Source organism: Berghia stephanieae, chromosome 6 (genome assembly GCF_034508935.2).
Source record: "Berghia stephanieae isolate SIO BIC M18660-M18661 chromosome 6, UCSD_Bste_1.3, whole genome shotgun sequence".
Classification (NCBI taxonomy): domain Eukaryota; kingdom Metazoa; phylum Mollusca; class Gastropoda; order Nudibranchia; family Aeolidiidae; genus Berghia; species Berghia stephanieae.
This window is the reverse complement of record NC_088365.1, coordinates 18,605,764-18,613,679: the sequence shown is the minus strand read 5'-3', so window position 1 is coordinate 18,613,679 and position 7,916 is coordinate 18,605,764.

Below are 7,916 nucleotides of genomic sequence, written 5' to 3'. Positions count from 1 at the left end.
ACTTTACAATGATTCCCGGACGGGGTAAGCTTTCAAGCTAATGCTAACTACCTTGAGGCCTGATATTGACTGTTTAAAGTCAAGAGTTAAGCCTGACCAAAGTTGCTTGGCTTTTATTTGTTTGGCTTTTCCTTATAGTCCTTTATAATCAAATTACATTTTCAACCTACCTAATTGTTTATGATATGACATCCTCTACATCGACATAAGTCTGTGCATGTAATGGTAAGCGGGCTCGCAAACATTTGCATCGGGACGTGCATCCTTTCTTGCAGCCACATTTGACAAGTTGTTGGCACACTTTGGATACTTCCGGCTGTGATGACCAGTATGGTAAGAGCTTTGCTCCGTCCATTTTCCAGCCCCATTCCATTGGTGATGGTAGTACAGGATCTTTTTCTGTTGCAGAGCTCAAAACATAGCCAGCTTGATATGCCGCCCGTTTAATGTGTTGCTGTAATGCACTTCTTGTGGGGAGGAAGTCTCTCTATTGCACGACCTTTTTGGCAAAATAAATATTTTCTTGCTGCATTAACACCTGTGCAATCTAATGCTTTGTCGTACATAGTGACAGTAAAGGCCTTGAGCTGGGTGACGTGATGATCCGTAATGACGTTTGGTTTCCTTTGTTTGCTTGTTCTTCCAACAACGGAAGCATTGTATTGATCAATTTCGGCATATTATGAGACAAAGAGCGTTCAGAATGAAATCCAGCCCATGTTTTTACATCCTGTTCCAAGTAATTTGATGAAACATGTTGTAGTCAGTCCGTTTCTTCTGTCATATAAGGGTCATTTGTCATGTTTGAAATAATGTTCGATGGAGCAGTGTATTGCAGGTATATCTGGTTTAACTCCAAATGCAATTTGTTGGGCGACCTTTAGAAAATCCGACAAAATATTGCTGTCTGTGTGAATGACGTCAGAAGTATTCATATTCAACTTTTCTCGATCAACACCGGACTCATCATTTGTAGGTTGCTGAAACATGGAGATACTTGTTCCGTGGACAGAGTTTTTGTGAGATGTTGAGCTTGGGTTATATTCAATGTTATCAACAGCAGCAACAGTAAAAAGTTCTTTCTTCAGATTGATTGGGCAAAGAATTCCTTCCTCTTCGAATCTATTTTCAGCTGCTGATGCGATATCCGATGACAATGACAACATACGTTTATATGAGGAACACAACCCTAGCGAAAATAATGTGTCAATTATCTTCTTTGATCTTGTATGTGTGTATAAAAAAGACTTACATACAATGGCGTCTCTTTGATCTGTGATTGTCTTTTTTGAAAAGTCGACCCCGTTTTATTTTTATTTTTGGTATTTGACACAATAAGTTGTGATATAGATAGGCTTTCTTGATGCCTGGAATCTGACTTTTCTGAAGGAGACGATCCAACCAAACTCATTTTGATTAATGTCAACAGGGAGTTAGGCACTGCGCCTTCTTGACTTCCAATCCCGATCTCCAATTGTGTTGGTGTTTGCGGGCATTTGCGAATGATGTCTTGTCGGATATTTTTTTGCTGCACGCCACAAAGACATTGCATTATCATCTGCTTGTTCGTGTGCTACATATGTATTTCGCCCAGAAGAATAGAATTCTATGCTTGGAAAGACTCTCATAAGCCGCTCTTTGAACCGGGTGGGGTGTGCATTTCCACAGCCTCTAGTGGTGCACTCACTTTTAAACTTCTTAATAAGTTTTGACAACTGGTGGGTTGAATTATGGTTCTCCTCTACATAAGACACGACTGCTGCGAAAGCGAAACTTTCATCAGGACCTGAATGTTTTCTCTTCATATGATTAGTCTTCGATTTTCTACCCTTATTCATGTATTTGATGTGGCAGAGTTTATGGTAGTGTGCCTCTTTCGCTACTAAATCACCACCATCGATGTAGCTGATCATTGTAATATCTTTTATCAAAGTTGCTGTAGCAAGTATCTTATCTTCCATTTCCTTCGTCATTACAGCATGGAGCCTTCCTGGTCGCTTATTTTGACATATAAAACACTTTGTCCTGTTTGATTTCAACTTCTCCTCTGATTTTTGACATGGTTCCCTGATACTTCTTCTGGGTGTTGTTTCAATTGGCAATTCGATACTCAAAGATGAATCTTGAAAATCAAAATCAGATATTGTAATGTTCGCTTCTAGTCTAAATTCATGCTTTTCTTCTTTGTTTTTCTTGTCTTGGAGGCTTTTAATTGCATTAGAGTTATATTTCACTCGACAAGACCGATGCCATTTTGCATTGTTCGATTTCAATTCTTCAAGAGTTCCATTATGATGTGTTTTGACATTGCTATCAGCTAACGAATTGTATTGATTTAGATTTTCTAGAAAGGTTATATATCCTTGGTCCTTGTTTGGAAGTTTAGAATTAGCTGGACAAATCAATTTTTCAGATGAATCAATTTGGCAAATCAAGCACTTTTTCCAGTCATTTGAACCAAAACTTTTTGCCATCGTGCATGAAAACAGCCAAACGAACAATGTTCAATATTAGGTACTATCTATATAATATGTTTGCATACATATGTTTACTTAATTTATCACTAATGGGGTTATTCTCTGCCCAATGTTTTGGCGGTTATATGACCTGAACGACGTTAACACAATTTTATCAACTAGTCATTCACCTAAGGCACAGTCTGTTTTGTTAGCATGTGCATATATACGATTTGCATATCTCATGGTGAGAAAATACATTTCTCGGTGTGTGTGATTTTCATAGGTAAAGCCATAATTAATACAGTACATAACATACAATGATCAATGCCTAAAGCTAGGTGGTGGTGGTGGTGGTGGTGGTGGTAGAGGGAATGAGAGAGAAAGAGCTAGAGAGAGAGAAAAAGAAAGAGAGAGAGAGAGAGAAAGAGAGAGAGAGAGAGATAGAGAAAGAGAGAAAGAGAAATATATATATATATATATATATATATATAAGATAGAGAGAGAGAGAGAGAGAGAGAGAGAGAGAGAGAGCGAGAGAGAACATCCCCACCATTACATTCAATCAATGAAATAATTCTATGTAACTGTGTATAGTAATATGATTATATCAATACCAATCCATGCTAACAAAGAGTTATAAAATGAGTCAACACCGGTTTACGTTTTATGTTTCCCTTCAAACACCACCTTGGCCCATTCTAAAAATAACTTTTTGGAAACTGTCAGCCGATTGGGTAATTTCCACCAATCCGCACCCCTCCACCCTGCTTCTACCTTCTCGCCGCTTCGTGTTTGTCACAATGATATGTCGCATTCACACACCGGACGCCATGATAAATATTGTTGCCGATTAAAAAATATCAACTTTTATTTACTTAATTTCTTGGCTCACAGACGTCGCTGGAAGTGCTTCTCTATCACATTTTGTAGCCCTTGACGTGCTTTACAATTCCTGAAAGTTTCATGCTTTCATCATTCGTTTGCACAATTGAGCTATTTTTTGCCCTTAATTCCCTCTGCTATTATCCTGTTGTACCTTGAAGAAAGTTGGTTGCCACCACAGACTATGGTTACCACTCCCTAATCTCCGTCCACCCTCCCTCCCCAACTATTGTCTTTCACTGCTAAAATAATTAGGCCAAGACGGCCAATCTTAGCGATGCACGCCCTGAGGTCTAACTTGGGATAAATTAAAACCATATCAGTTTTATCACTGAAAGAAGAGGTTTTGCTTCACTAAGATATACGGATGAAGAGAATGGCAATAAATATATATTTTATCATTGTTGGTTTTGCTTAAATATATATGAAATATCAAAAAGAACAGTAGACACAGTATGCACCGAGAAGAGCCCCATGGTACTATCAATAAAAATCCCTGACCCCAAGGAGTCCTTTCCCCGCACATTCCCAACGATCCCTACTCAACTTGTATTGTGTTCATTGTCTACTAACCTAGAAAGAGGAGCTACGACTAGAAGGGACAACTCGCCATTCGCGTGGCACATACCACACTTGCTTAGTGATTTGTTAGCGCGTGTTAGCAACACGCTCCTTGGCTGGCCGCCGGTTTCGCCTGGCTAGACTAGAGGGGGAGGGAGGGGAGGGGAGGCCTAATTAAACTGGGCACGTGTGCGTGTACCCTTTGTTTTGTTTTTATTTTTATTGGGCCATGTGTTCTAGACACCCATCAGTGACTCTTTGTTGAAATTTAGTCTTTTTCATTTTAGTATTGAGTGGAGATCTGTTCCCACATGTTATAGACAACAATCAGTGACACTTGAGATTTCTAGATCTATAGTAGGCCAGTACTAATAAGATCTGAGATATTATAGAGATTGAGTTGAACATGAAAGACGCTGAGTTGTACATTTTGTTAATTTTGTGCCCCCCCCCTTGTTTCCCTCTTTTTTTCTCTCTCTCTTTATCTATCTATCTGCCTCTATCCCTCTCCCCCCCCACCCCCTATCCCTACCCCCACCCTCTCTCTCTCTCTCTCTCTCTCTCTCTCTCTCGCCTATATATATACCTATACTATACTATCTACTACATATATCTTATATTATATATATTATATCACCTACCTACCTACCTACCTATCTACCTACCAATATATCTATCTATCTATCCCCAACCCACCCAACCCCAAAATAAATTTTAAAATCACAGATTATTATAATAATGATAGATCTTTATTGTCCATAAATCGGCCGTTTTCAAAAAAACGCCAAATTCGAGTCTTCAAATTTTAAAAAAGTCAAGTATTTCCAACATACTCATTATTTTGTGTATGCTTTCTGTGATATGTATGCGACATAAAATTGTAATAACAGGGCTTAGTGAGTTTCCAGTGGTCACTTATTCAAGTATTTGTGAATCACGATCCACATGTGACTCATTCCTGTTACGCTTATAACATTATGTCACATTACATAACAATTATTGAAATAAAACATTGAAAAACAATATACACAGAGCATTGATTCTGACAATAAAATGACATTTATTGTTTTACAAAAGGCATTCTGAAATCAGTTTTTTAAAACAAAAGATATTATTTGAGCAATCATCATCTCCAAAAAATAATAGGAAAATGACAAAAATAAAAATTGTTCACCATAGTCTAAGTATATACGTGTTAAACCACCACAAATAATATTTCCTTTCAAGTATTCATATTTATCATGAAAAAAAAATGAAAAAGTCATTCTTAACAGGAATGAGTTTGTGTAACAGGAATGAGTAATTACAACATATTTATTCGAAAGGATTATAAATTCAATACGCTTAGTGATTGAAACTCAGAAGGGGAACAAAATGGTTAGGGCGCCAATACATTGATTTGGGGCTTATGTTAGTAGAAACCCACAAAAGAGCACCAACATTGTTTGTTAACGTAACTCTAGGTTGAATCAATTGACTCAAGATAACTCTTTTGTGGCAGTTCGGAATGTTTGGATAAACAGACAAAAGAGGCATTTTTAAAACACTGGAAAGAGCAAGAAGCTGCCACCCATGTATGATTTTGGTTTACTTAATGACATAACGTCCAGTTTGAACATCTCTTCCAGGGTATCTTTATCACTTATGTGAACATCGGGAATATAATGGTCCAAGTTTGTGACAAAAAATCAACAACTGTCTGGATGTTGTCATTGAGTGAAGTAAGGTTTGAATCTGACAAATTAAATAATGGTCTTGCGTAAACCAGCTCTTGTATCAATCTTATTCGTATTTCGTCTGTTTGTGTGTCTTTGCCAAATGCATACACTGCACCACAGGCAGGCAGGCAATCCCCATCGGCCCTCAGCTTGACTGAAAATAACCTTTTCCATCACACAGAGATCTAGGTTTATCATTTGGAATGAAATGTGTAAACCTGTTGTCAATACCAATGCGAGTTTTGATTACACTTCTACTGGCCCCAACTATTTCACAAACACGTAATGCTTGATTTTCACATTCATCAACCACTTCATCAAATGATTTGTATTCATTCAATATTTTGATAAAACCATTGTAATCGATTTCAGTCGGCATCACCTTAATGTCAATGTCATCTTGGTCATGTTCATCACTTGATCCACTGTTTAAGTCAACCGGTGCAACTCAGGCATGACTCCATCATTACCTTTGAAAACCTGTTGCTTCAAATCACTTTGTAGAAATGAATGAAATTTAATTGATGTGACCAACAACATTTTTGAACATTCATGACTCCTTTTCTCCAAAGCGCTGAAGAAACCATATTAATGTTTTCACATTTTTTACATGCACATGTTTCTCTTTCCTTTTTCTTGGAGTAACAACCCAAAATGGCTTAAGTCGGTAGAATGAAGAAAATGACACATATGGGTTTCAAGAGATGTATCACTTGTACAAATGTGACATTGTTTCACATAATAGTCTTCTTTATTTCTTGACTTTATTTCTTGTTATTGTGTTTCTCTTTCCTGGAGCTAATTTAGAAGTGTCACCTTTCAGGAAAAAATCTCGTACTATTTGTTTGGCAAGATTGGGAATTTTGGAGGCATTTGACGTCGTTTCCGAAATTTTCCAAGAGTTTATATTTTTGAGAGTCATACCAGCTGCCGAATGTTTCACGGATTTGTACATGTGCCTTCTGTTCCTCAAATGTTTGATGTCTTATAGGAGTGCAAAATGATATTGTAATGTTCTTTTCACTGAATTTTTGCCACCTTTCTTGTTTTTTTTTCTGCTATCTTTTAAAAGTTTTCTCGTTTTTGATCGGGGTGTCAACGGAAGTTTGTGTTTTTTTAATGACCTGTCCAAGCGCTTTTTGTACTTTTTGGATTTCTTTCTCGAATGAGAAAGAGAGGAGAACAGCCTGTTTTAGTAGCTTGATATCTTTGACGAGAGACATACTGGAGTGGAGATTTTGAGTGTGAGGATGGAGTGTAACTCAGATCAAGATTTTGCTGTTTCCGGTTTGTAGTGTGTGTGTGTGATAATTTTTTATCCAATTCTTTCTCTGTTTGCGTTGTTCTCTTAGTGTCTTATCTTTTATGGACTTCTTCTTTCCACTCGATTGGTCGTTATGGTATTTGTCTTGTTCTTTTTTAAGACAAACAGCACGTCGAATAGGAACTCCATCTCGTCTTTGACGGTAAAGTCGTTGCTCTCGGCTGACGTCATGGCTTTTTTGGCCTTTATGAAGAAAACAAAATAAAACAATCGTTACAACCAAACCCTTTTGACCCTTGAAAATGAACAATAATATCAAGTTCCATTTCGCCACCCTCATTCCTGTTACAAAGCAAGGTGTAACAAGAATTAAAGTCAAGAAACAAAGAAGATTATTATGTGATACAATGTCACATTTGTACAAGCGATACCGGGACGTTAAAATCTCCACAACCATAGAGTGGTTTCCTTAATCAAGGAAATTAATTTTGGTTGCTTCACTTTGCTTCACCCAGGTGTATATTATGGTACCAGTGCTGCTGGGGAATGTAATTTGCTATAGACCAACGTCGTATTCATAAGTGAAATGTCTGTTTCATGCTACAGAAACAGGGATAAGCTCCGATTCTATGGGCCATTATGCTCACAAAGGACTTAGTTACAATAAAACGTGTGTTTCATTTTATGAAAGTTTACATTCCTCATTCCTGTTACTCATTCCTGTTATGTTTTCCTCATTCCTGTTACATCCCTCATTCCTGTTACAAAACAAGGTGTAACAGGAATGAGTGTAACAGGGATGAGTTTATCTCGCTTCGATTCATACCATCCCTAAAACATGCTTTACTCCAACATTAAAGTATGACTATTATTGAGAGCCTTTAAAAAGCTATATACTGATACTTATTATTTTTGATTCAATTTCTAATTTAAATAACAAGCCCCGGTAACAGGAATGAGGGTCATGGTCTAATGTTGAACACTACTCACCATTCTTGAAGCGGTTTTGATCTGGAAATCACACTGGATGAA